The sequence below is a fragment of the Dendrobates tinctorius genome, unplaced genomic scaffold (genome assembly GCF_039654945.1).
Source record: "Dendrobates tinctorius isolate UK_male_01 unplaced genomic scaffold, ASM3965494v1 ptg000005l, whole genome shotgun sequence".
Classification (NCBI taxonomy): domain Eukaryota; kingdom Metazoa; phylum Chordata; class Amphibia; order Anura; family Dendrobatidae; genus Dendrobates; species Dendrobates tinctorius.
Window position 1 is genome coordinate 11,957,996 of NW_027361673.1, and position 13,016 is coordinate 11,971,011.

Sequence of the window (13,016 nt, forward strand, 5' to 3'; positions counted from 1 at the left end):
TGATTTCACAGTTCTTCCTATTCCCCCTTTCTTCACATTGACCTTTGCAAATGTTCACTCAATACTTCAAAACTAAAGACAGGGTCTGAGCCTATCATTACAAATTTAGATGTGGATTTCCTGAAAGAACAGGAAGTAAGAATCCAGAATAGCCCCAGTGGTGAGTGTGAAAACTGCAAGATTTCTACTTTTTTTCTAAAGTTTATAAAAATTATATTTACCGTATTTTTACTATAAGATGCACTTTTTCCCCCAAAATTTGGGGGGGGAAATGGGGGTGCGTCTTTTAATTCAAATATACCTTACTGGCCATGGTGGAACATGGTCCTAGGGTTCCAGCTGGAGGAGGCAAGAGTGGCACATTGCTGCAGGCTGCAGGCTGGGATGAGGGGGTGTTTGGAGGTGCAACACTGCGGGTGTTCGGTTGTGCGCGGGCTCCACCGACATTTAGTGAAAGCCCGGGACCTCCGCACTTCCATGGTTTACTGTTGTGAGTTCATTTTCCCCTTCACCATTGATGTCTGATGAACTCCCTCTGCTGGTGAAGAGAGGTAGTGAAATTGATTGGGATGGGAAAAACCTGTCATCTGAACAGGCGGAGCGTGATTGGACACCCGGATTCACTGAGTGGATATAAGGCAGCTGATGCCCTGCAGGGTTGCTGGTGATCCTTTTGCTCTGAGCTCTTGCAAACCAGTTCAGTACCTGTCTTCTGAAAGCTAAGTTTTTGCTCTCTTATTTTTCCATGAGATTGTGTCTGTTTACTTAGTGTTGTGTTCTGCCTGCCCTTGTTGGTACAGGCTGAGCTCCATTTTTGTCTCTGGTCAAGTTGATCTTTTGCTCAGTCTTCAGAATATACCTGAATGCTGATATAGTGATTTTGAAGTCTAGTGACTTCAGGGCCTTTTTTCTATCAGACGTGTTGGACATTATTTTGGCAGAATTTTTGTGGATTGCAGCCAGCATCTTTTCTGTCCTTTCCTATTTAGTTAGTTGGGCCCCATCGTTTGCTCAACCTGTCTTTCTGTCTGTGTTTGTGTTTTCATCTGCTTTTCACCGACAATACATGTTGGGGGCTGTCTATTGCTTTGGGGTCTTGCCTGGGGCAGTTTAGATATCCCCTTTCTTTCTTTAGGCTTATTTAGTTCTCCGGCTGTGAACGAGGGGTCTAGGGCACCGTAGGAACCCCCCACGGCTACTGTTAGTTGTGTGAATAGGATCAGGGGTCTGCAATCCGATAGCTACCAACCTCTCCGGTTTTCTGGACTTAGCTTGTATTTTTGTTTTTTCCTCCTTCGGTGACTCATTCATAACAGTTTACATTGTGTTGGACTCCGGGAAAATGGCTGCCGCCTCAGTGCATGCACAGATGGAGATCTCGGCACCAAGATATAGGGAGATGAGATCTCAGCGCCAATATCTCCATCTGCACATGCGCTGCCCTCGGCATCCATTTTCCCAGAGTCCACCACAAAGTAAACCATGGATGTTTGGGGGCTCTGGGTTTTCACAAAATGTTGGCGGAGCCCTCGCACTACCCAGCACCTGCAGCGTCGCACATCAGAACAGCCCTTTCTTCCAGTCTGGGGTCCACAGCATCGCCTCACTCCTGCCTCTGCCAGCCACGACCTTGGAACCCTGGTTCATCTCAGCCACCACCCCCAGTAAGCAATAAGATGCATGGATTGTAAGAAGCACCACCATGCTATTAAAAAAAAATCTTTTTTTCCTATTTTTCTCCTCAAAATTTGGGGTGCGTCTTATAATCCGGTGCGTTTTATAAACCGCAAAATATGGTAATATAAAAACCTGATGTAAACCAGGGGTGAACATAGCATTGGTGCAATGTATACAGTCACTCAGGGGCTTAAGAGGTAAGGGTCACATCCACCTCCAAAACAGGAGGAACTCTGTATTATGTTGAGCTATTGGACTACAAAGGGCCCACATATTGTTCATTGTTCTTCTACAGGGGCCCTCTTCTATCTCTGTCTGCTCCTGATGTAAACAGTAACTTCTTTTCTGATAACATATTTCCTTTAATGAGAGAATGTAAACTGTTCTTTTACTTGAGTTGCATACTCTGAGCAACAAAAAAGAACCATAGCGCACAAATTTGTCGTAAGATTAAAAAACGTGTGAATTGCTAAATAAATACACAGCAACCCATTATGAGCGGTTCATGAAATATCGATAAACAACACTCAAAAAAATTAATTACATTTGAAACTTCAGAGTGTAGTCTCAACTCAAATAAAAACATTCTTTATATTCTCATTTGAATGACTGGATCAGAACAAAATGTCAAATGTCAGCACTTCAAATACCGTAATAGAACAAATTTACTGAAATTACCCTTAATTAACAAAATAAAGGTTGTACACATTAATTAACGCATCATACATCTGAAAACTAAAATGTTACTATAATTTAGTAAATTGTAAACCACTGCAATATCATTTCTATAAGTTAAAACCTAGACATGTAAATCATTACAAGTTTTGGATACTTTTTGATTTCTACTGAAATTTTATCCCATCACTATTGCTGAAAGAGGTTGATCACTACTTTTTAATTAATGGCTTCCCCTTAGGATAAGCCACCAAAATCTGATCGGAGGGGGTGATGTTACTGGCACCGGCAGTGGCCTAAAGTTTTATGGTACACAACAGCTTTGTCAAAACTATAATGGCCATGGAAGGTTAACACAGATCCACCACCTCTTCATTTGAAAGTAGGGTGGAGTTGTAGAACGTGGTCACAGACGCTATAGAATCATTTCAATACTGTGCAGGATCCGGCAAGGATTTCCGACCACCACCAGCAACAATTGATTGTCAGGGCTGCCGGGTAATGCACCCTCACTGATCAAAGATTGATGGCCTATCTGAAGGCTAGATCATCAATAAAAAGGAGTTGCAAACCACATTAATAATGTTGAAAAGATAAGAATTGTATTGACATTCTTGGCAGTAGAGATGTAGCTAGGCATACCCAGGGTGAAGGTCCAGTTCACAGAATTCATAATGTTTCTAAATACCCTGGCACAGACAAAGAGTGTTGTTGGCGACCCCCCACCAGGACCAAGCATTCAGAGCGCATGCTCACTAGTTGCCTCTCCTTGAGCTAATGCTTGGTGTTAGAGAGCGTAGGTAGCAGTCTCAACCTGGTCCAGGTGCATGACGGGTCCAAAATGCTTCAAGGTACACCTGAAGACATCCTAGATTTTACTTTTTCCCTAAAGCTTAGACTTTTACTATTCAATTGGCAATAGTTAAAATGTATTCTTATATTATCCAGAGAAATACTGTATCATCTCATGTTCATGAACAGAAATGTTGAACCAGTTCCAAAGAAATACTGGAGGGTCCAAGATTAGACATCGAGTTCTATCATTTAGGAGCAGCCCAGTTTCACATATTTGTATAAATGAAGAGATCAGAATCACCCTATATCTACCTAAGTAGTGATTTTGAACATTACAATAAAACGTAACTTGCTGCCTTTACTTTTTCTAACATCTCATCATGCAAGGGTATTCTAGATAGGGCAATAACACAATTTCTAGAAAAATCATTATTTCACTAAAAGCAAATTCTAAATGAAAACAGAATCCAACTTCACTAATGAAAAATATAATCCTACTTCACTAATGAAAAATATATCTGCAACCAATAAAATCATCACATTTGCTCAATTAATCACAGTCTGGCCAATACCACTAGAGGCCAAGTAGCCTATCAATACCGAGGAAGCATGGAAAGAAAAAGTAACACGGAGAGGACATTTCATTTCCATAAGAAAAGTTCATTTTCTAAACTCACAAAGCAAATCGTTAATATCTAAAGTAGCAGCTTACGGCTCTTGGATCTGCTTATAATAGAATACATTACAATTTTTTAAAGCCCTTTTTTAAACAAACACTTACTAGACATTCATGGCCATAATCCTCAAAAAAATGTTTCTATCGTGTGACCATTAAATAGTCTTCTGCCTTGTTTTCCGGTGGGATGTGCAAAATGTCTCTTGGATTCTAAAATGGAAAACAAGATGTAGAATTTTAGATACAAGCTTGAAAATTACAGCTACACAAAATTATGACAAATATATATTTTTTTTAATTAGGTGGGCTACTTTTTAGTGAGCGTTTGCACCAAAAATATATTTATACATACAGTGGGTATGAAAAGTATTCACACCCCTTAAATTTTTTATTCTTTATTTCAATATAGTCATTTGGTAAATTCAAAAAAGTTCATTTTTTTTTCTCATTAATGTACACTCTGCACCCCATCTTGACTGAAAAGAACCAGAAATGTAGAAATTTTTGAAAATTTATCAAATATCAAAAAAGAAAAACTGAAATATCACATGGTCATAAGTATTCAGACCCTTTGCTCAGTATTAAGTTGAAGCACCCTTTTGAGCTAGCACAGCCATCAGTCTTCTTGGGAATGATGCAACAAATTTTCACATCTGGATTTTGGGATCCTCTTCCATTCTTCCCTGCAGATCCTCTCCAGTTCCGTCAGGTTGGATGGTGAACGTTGGTGGACCGCCATTTTCAGGTCTCTCCAGAGATGCTCAATTGGGTTTAGGTCATGGCTCTGACTGGGCCAGTCAAGAATGGTCACAGAGTTGTTCTGAAGCCACTCCTATGTGATTTTAGCTGGATCCAGGAACTCATTAATAGCTACAGGAAGCGACTAGAGGCTGTTATTTTTGCAAAAGGAGGATCTACGAAATATTAATGTCACTTTTATGTTGAGGTGCCCATACTTTTGCACCGGTCAAATTTTGTTTAAATGCAGATTGCACATTTTCTGTTAGTACAATAAACCTCATTTGAATCCAGAAATATAACTGAGTCCATCAGTTATTAGATATATGAAAATGAAATAGCTGTTGCAAAAACCAAAATTGTTATAAAGAAAAAAGGTTAACATTAATAGGGGTGCCCAAACTTTAACATATGACTGTATCTCTGCATGTGGCCGCATTCATGTTTCCTTCAATTGCAACCAGTCGTCCTGTCCCTGCAGCTGAAAAACACCCCCATAGCATGATGCTGCCACCACTATGTTTCACTGTTGGGATTGTATTGGGCAGGTGATGAGCAGTGCCTGGTTTTCTCCACACATACCTCTTAGAATTATGACCAAAAAGTTCTATTTTTGTCTCATCAGACCAGAGAATCTTATTTCTCATAGTCTGGGAGTCCTTAATGTGTTTTTTTAGCAAACTCTATGCGGGCTTACATATGTCTTGCACTGAGGAGAGGCTTCTGTCAGGCCACTCAGCCATAAAGGCCCTACTGGTGGAGGTCTGCAGTGATACTCGACTTTGTGGAACTTTCTCCCATCTCCCTACTGCATCTGTGGTGCTCAGCCACAGTGATCTTTGAGTTCTTCTTTACCACTCTCACCAAGGCTCTTCTCCCACGATTGCTCAGCTTGGCTACATAGCCAGGTCTAGGAAGACTTCTGGTGGTCCAAAACTTCTTCCTTTTAACCCCTTCACACCCCCAAGGGTGGTTTGCACGTTCATGACCGGGCCAATTTTTACAATTCTGACCACTGTACCTTTATGAGGTCATAACTCTGGAACGCTTCCAATGGATCACGGTGATTCTGACATTGTTTTCTCGTGACATATTGTACTTCATGTTAGTGGTAAAATTTCATTCAAATAACTTGCGTTTATTTGTGAGAAAAACGGAAATTTGGCGAAAATTTTGAAAATTTCGCAATTTTCCAAATTTGAATTTTTATGCCCTTAAATCACAGAGATACAGCACACAAAAAACTTGATAACTAACATTTCCCACATGTTTGCTTTACATCAGCACAATCTTGGAACCAAAATTTTTTTTTGTTAGGAAGTTATAAGGGTTAAAAGTTGACCAGCGATTTCTCATTTTTACAACACCATTTTATTTTTAGGACCACATCACATTTGAGGTCACTTTGAGGGGTTTATATGATAGAAAATACCCAAAAGTGACACCATTCTAAAAACTGCACCCCTTAAGGTGCTCAAAACCACATTCAAGAAGTTTATTAACCCTTTAGGTGCGTCACAGGAATTTTTTTGAATATTTAAAAAAAAAATGAACAGCTAACTTTTTTCACAAAAAAAATACTTCAGGTTCAATTTTTTTTATTTTACCAAGGGTAACAGGAGAAATTGGACTGCAATTTGTGCAATTTGTCCTGAGTACGCTGATACCTGATATGTGGGGGAACGACTGTTTCGGCACATGGCAGAGCTCAGAATGGAAGGAGCGCCGTTTGACTTTTTCAATGCAAAATTGGCTGGAATTCAGATCGGACGCCATGTCACGTTTGGAGAGTCCCTGATGTACCTAAACAGTGGAAACCCCCTACAAGTGACCCCATTTTGTAAACTAGACCCCCCCAAGGAACTTATCTAGATATGTGATGAGAACTTTGAACCCACAAGGGCTTTACAGAAGTTTATAACGTACAGCGGTACAATTAAAAAAAATCATATTTTTTCCACAAAAATGATCTTTTCACCCCAATTTTTATTTTCCCAAGGGTAACAGGACCCTAAAAGTTATTGTGCAATTTGTCCTGAGTACGCTGATACCCCACATGTGGGGGTAAACCACTATTTGGGCGCATGGCAGACCTCGGAAGGGAAGCAGCGCCATTTGACGTTTTTGGCTGGAATTGAGATCGGACATCATGTCGCGATTGGAAACCCCTGATGTACCAAAACAGTGGAAACCCCCCACAAATGACACCATTTTGGAAACTAGACCCCCTAAGGAACTTATCTAGATGTGTGGTGAGAACTTTGAACCCCCAAGGGCTTCACAGAAGTTTATAACATAAAGCTGTACAATTAAAAAATCATATTTTTTCCACGAAAATGATCTTTTCACCCTCAATTCTTATTTTTCCAAGGGTAACAGGACCCTAAAAGTTATTGTGCAATTTGTCCTGAGTACGCTGATACCCGACATGTGGGGGTAAACCACTATTTGGGCGCATGGCAGAGCTCGGAAGGGAAGCAGCGCCATTTGACGTTTTTGGCTGGAATTGAGATCGGACACCATGTCGCGATTGGAAAACCCCTGATGTACCAAAACAGTGGAAACCCCCCACAAATGACACCATTTTGGAAACTAGACTCCCTAAGGAACTTATCTAGATGTGTGGTGAGAACTTTGAACCCCCAAGGGATTCACAGAAGTTTATGACATAAAGCCGTACAATTAAAAAATCATATTTTTTCCACAAAAATGATCTTTTAGTCACCATTTTATTTTTTTATTTTCCCAAGGGTACCAGGAGAAATTGGACCCCAAAAGTTGTTGTCCAATTTGTCCTGAGTATGCTGATACCCCATATGTGGGAGAAAACTACTGTATGGGCACACGTCGGGGCTCGGAAGGGAAGTAGTGATGTTTTGGAATGCAGACTTTGATGGAATGGTCTGCGGGTGTCATGTTGCCTTTGGAGAGCCCCTAATGTACCTAAACAGTGAAAACCCCCACAAATGACCCCATTTTGAAAACTAGACCCCCTAAGGAACTTATCTAGATGTGAGGTGAGCACTTTGAACCCCCAAAGGCTTCACAGAAGTTTATAATGCCAGGGCATGAAAATAAAAAAATCGTATTTTTTCCACAAACATGATCAATTAGTCACCAATTTTTTTATTTTCCCAAGGGTAACAGGAGAAATTGAACCCCAAAAGTTGTTGTCCAATTTTTCCTGAGTACGCTGACGCCCCATATGTGGGAGAAAACTACTGTATGGACACACGTCTGGGCTCGGAAGGGAAGTAGTGACGTTTTGGAATGCAGACTTTGAGGGAATGTTCTGCGGGTGTCATGTTGCCTTTGGAGAGCCCCTAATGTACCTAAACAGTGGAAACCCCCACAAATGACCCCATTTTGGAAACGAGACCCCCTAAGGAACTTATCTAGATGTGTGGTGAACACTTTGAACCCCCAAGGGCTTCACAGAAGTTTATAATGCCCGGGCATGAAAATAAAAAAAATCGTATTTTTTCCACAAACATGATCAATTAGTCCCCAATTTTTTCATTTTCCCAAGGGTAACAGGAGAAATTGGACCCCAAAAGTTGTTGTCCAATTTGTCATGAGTACGCTGACACCCCATATGTGGGAGACAACTACTGTATGGACACACGTCAGGGCTCGGAAGGGAAGTAGTGACGTTTTGGAATACAGACTTTGATGGAATGGTCTGCGGGTGTCATGCTGCCTTTGGAGAGCCCCTAATATACCTAAACAGTGGAAATGCCCACAAATGACCCCATTTTGGAAACGAGACCCCCTAAGGAACTTATCTAGATGTGTGGTGAGCACTTTGAACCCCCAAGGGCTTCACAGAAGTTTATAATGCCCGGGCATGAAAATAAAAAAATCTTATTTTTTCCACAAACATGATCAATTAGTCCCCAATTTTTTTATTTTATCAAGGGTAACAGGAGAAATTGGACCCCAAAAGTTGTTGTCCAATTTGTCCTGATTGCGCTGACACCCCATATGTGGGAGAAAACTACTGTATGGACACACGTCGGGGCTCGGAAGGGAAGCAGTGACATTTTGGAATGCAGACTTTGATGGAATGTTCTGCGGGTGTCATGTGTGTTTGGAGAGCCCCTGATGTACCTAAACTATTGAAACTCCCCACAAGTGACCCCATTTTCGACACTAGGCCCCCCACCGAACTTATCTAGATGTGTGGTGAGCACTTTGAACCCCCAAGTGCTTCACAGAAGTTTATAACGCTCGGGCGTGAAAATAAAAAAATCATTTTTTTCCACAAAAATGATATTTTTGCCCCCAATTTTTTATTTTCCTAAGGGTAACAGGAGAAATTGGACCCCAAAAATTGTTTTGCAATTTGACCTGAGTAGGCTGATACCCTACATGTGGGGGTAAAACACTGTTTGGGCGCATGGCAGAGCTTGGAAGGGAAGGAGTACCATTTGACTTTTTCAACTCAGAATTGGCTGGAATTGAGATCAGACGCCATGTTGCATTTGGAGAGCCCCTGATGTGCCCAAACAGTGGAAACCCCCAATTCTAACTCCAACCCGAACCCCAACACACCCCTAACCCTAATCTCAGCCCTAACCCTAACCCTAGCCCTAACCCTAGCCCTAACCCTAACCCTAGCCCTAACCCTACCCTAACCCTAATAGAAAAATGGAAATAAATACATTTTTTTTATTTTATTATTTTTCCCTAACTAAGGGGGTGATAACGGGGGGGTTTGATTTACTATTTATAGCGGGTTTTATGTTTGGCGGCTGTCACACGCTAAAAGACGCTTTTTATTGTAAAAATAGTTTTTGCATCACCACATATTGAGAGCTCTAATTTTTCCGTATTTTGACCCACCGAGTCATGTGAGGTCTTATTTTTTGCGGGACGAGTTGACGTTTTCATTGGTACCATTTTCGGGCACGTGACATTTTTTGATCGCTTTTTATTCCGATTTTTGGGACGCAGAATGAACAAAAACCAGCGTTTCATGAATTTCTTTTGGGGGGGTGCGTTTACACCGTTCCGCGTGCGATAAAATTGATAAAGCGGTTTTATTCTTCGGGTCAGTACGCTTACAGAGATACCTTATTTAGGTCATTTTTTTATGTTTTGTCGGTTTTATGCAATGAAAACTATTTTATATAAAAAATAATTATTTTTGCATCGCTTTATTCTGCGAGCTATAACTTTTTTATTTTTTTGCGGATGATGCTGTGTGGCAGCTCGTTTTTTGCGGAACAAGATGACGTTTTCAGCGGTACCATGGATATTTATATGCGTCTTTTTGATCGCGCGTTATTACACTTTTTGTTTGGCGGTATGATAATAAATCATTATTTTTTGCTTCGTTTTTTATTTTTATTTTTTAAGGAGTTCGCTAAAGGGGTTAACTAATGGGACAGTTTTATAGGGCTGGTCGTTACGGACGCAGCGATACCTAATATGTGTACTTTTATTGTTTTTTTTTATTTCTAAAAAATGGATTTATTTGGGGGAATATTTTTTTTTTTTTCTAATTTATTTGGCGATTTTTTTTAATTTATTTTAACACTTTTTTTTATTTTTTTTTTTACTTTATTAAAAAGTCCCAGGTGGGACATCACTGTCCTGTGACAGATCGCTGATCTGTCACATCACAGATCACTGTGACAGATCAGAAATCTGTCACAGGCACTGCAGAAGGCTTCCTCATGCCTGCGCTTTGCAGGCACTGAGGAAGCCAGCTTCCTGCAGGCCCCCGAAGGCTCCCGTCGCCATCTTGGATTCGGGGGCCTGCAGGAAAGGAGCCCCCGATGCTTCCCTTTAACCCCCGGTACACCGCGATCATGTTTGATCGCGGTGTGCAAGGGGTTAACGTGTCGGGGGCGGTCCGTGACCGCCCCTGACACATTGTGCCGGGTGTCAGCTGTGATAATCAGTTGACACCCGGCCGCTGATCGCGGTAGACGTACTATCCCGTCCATGGGCATAGGGGCCCGGGTCCCATGGACGGGATAGTACGTCTCATGTCAGGAAGGGGTTAAGGATTATGGAGGCCGCTCTGCTCTTAGGAGCCTTGAGTACTGAAGAAATTGTTTTGTAACCTTGGCCAGATCTGTGCCTTGCCACAATTGTGTCTCTGAGCTCCTTGGCCAGTTCTTTTGACCTCATGATTCTCATTTGGTCCGACATGCACTGTAAACTGTGAGGTCTTATATAGACAGGTGTGCCTTTACAAATCAAGACCTATCACTTTAATTAAACACAGCTGGACTCCAATGAAGGAGTGCAACCATCTCAAGGAGGATCACAAGGAAATGGACAGCATGTGACTTAAATATAAGTGTCTGAGCAAAGGGTCTGAATATTTATGACCATGTGATATTTCAGTTTTTCTTTTTTAATAAATTTACAAAAATGTCTACATTTCTGTATTTTTTCAGTCAACATGGGGTGCAGAGTGTACATTAATGAGAAGAAAAATGAACTTTTTTGAATTTACCAAATGCTGCAATGAAACAAAGAGTGAATAATTTACAAGGGTCTGCCATAATGTAAATATTGTACATGAGCTGAAATAAATATTCCAATGCATGTGTTTTTCATGGTTTAGGACTAATTTGTAATCTAAACTGTTGCCATATAGATTCTAAATTCAATTAATGAGCAAACAATTCTGGGACTGTTGTGCAATCCTGGGCACTTCCTTACACCAGCATTATATTAGGCTGCAGATTTCATTTTCCTGCAGATGTCCTCCATATTTGCTTTAACTCCATTCATTTGTATCATACTATATACTTTGTTGCAGATCTTCACGTGAACATGACTGTGACGACTCCTAGAGTGGACCCTCTGGATCATGGCACCAACCATCCCAGGGCTAGCTGGCCTAGTGAGGACCATCCCCTATACAGGGAGTGTCAGGGGCAAGCCCCAGGGGGTATGGTACCACGACTGCTGGCACCAGGTGGCCGGCTCACAGGAGACACCAGTGAGTGTGTCTAGGAACCGGGGGTGTGCAGAGTGCCAGAGTGTGCAAAGCGTGGGCACAGGGACACGCAGAGTAAACAGGATAAGTGTACGGGAGCACAGGGAGTACAGGACAATACTAGGAGAGTACACAGGAGTGTACTGGATGCTAGATGGTGCAAGGCGAGTACACAAAAGCACGTATGGCATGTACAGGCAAGCACACCCAGGTGAGAGCAACGCAAGGTGCGTGCAAAGGTGCATGCCACAGTACAGAGTCAGACAGAGCATGCGCGGAGAGCACGCCGGTGTGCAGAGTTAGACAGAACACGAAGCAGAGTGTATGCACGGAGCATGTGCTGGTAGTACGGCTAGGCAGAGTATAGGAACAGAGCAAAAGGCAGAGGACCTGAATACAGCGCACAGCCAGGCAAGGACTAACAAGACCAAGCCAGGAAGCACAACAATAATCAGGCACCTCCCACAGGAAGAGGTAGCCTGATATAGCACGAGTACAAAAACTTCCGGGTCAAGTCCTCTAGTATCAGAGAGGACAAGACCGAAGACAGAGCTGGACAGAGCGTGCGTGCATGCTGGAACATAGTGCAACCATGGAGCTAGGAGCGAGAGGTGCGCACCCGACGAGACCCTCGGAGCGGCCGTGGCACCGGAAGTGGTGACGACGGGCCCAGGGTCCCGCCCCCAGGTGGGAGCGGCGTGATGGACGGCGTGACAGTACCCCCCCTTTACGCCTCCTCTTTCTAAGGCTGGAAAGAAACAGACAAAATCTGAGGAGCATGGATATTCTCTCTGGGTTCCCAAGACCTTTCTTCAGGGCCAAAACCCTTCCAATCAATTAAGAAAAGAGTTTTCCCTCTTACCTTCTTCATGGCCAGAATGTTGTTTACCTCAAACTCATCCTCCGTGCCAACAGGCTGAGGAGTGTGGCCAGTGGAAGGATGGAACCGGTTCAGTACCACAGGTTTGAGGAGGGACACATGGAAGAAATTGGGAATATGGAGCGAAGGGGGTAATTTCAGTTTGTACGCAACATCATTAATGTGCCTGATAACCTCAAAAGGACCAATGTAATGGGGGCCCAGTTTGTAAGATGGTACCTTAAGGCGGATGTATCTGGAGGAAAGCCACACTTTGTCACCAGAAAGATAAGGGGGAACGTCCAGACGACTCTTGTCAGCATGTTGATTCATCCTGTCACGTGCTCTCTCAAAGCGGTTTTGGTCTCCTGCCATACCCTGGAGAACTCCACAGATAGAGAGTCGGCCGCAGGTACCCCCGAGACAGGAAGTACCAGAAGAGGCACACTGTGATGCTGTCTATAGACGGTGAAGAAGGGAGACTTGGTGGACGAATCGCTGGAGTGGTTATTGTAGGCAAAATCAGCCCAAGGAAGTAGACCGACCCAGTTGTTTTGATGAGCATTAGTAAAGTGCCGGAGATAGGATGTAAGGATCTGGTTGGTACGTTCCACCTGCCCATTGGTTTGGAGGTG

At 42.4% G+C, this 13,016-nt stretch overlaps 1 protein-coding gene across 2 annotated transcripts in view; it reads right to left on the minus strand.

Moving 5' to 3' along the window:
- Positions 1–13,016, minus strand: part of THRB (thyroid hormone receptor beta) — a 448,771-nt gene that overhangs the window by 331,703 nt on the left and 104,052 nt on the right. For both annotated transcript variants that reach the window (XM_073568345.1, XM_073568354.1), the window contains exon 2: positions 3,929–4,033. The gene's annotated coding sequence lies outside the window, so the exon portion shown is untranslated. The remainder of the gene's footprint in view (positions 1–3,928; positions 4,034–13,016) is intronic.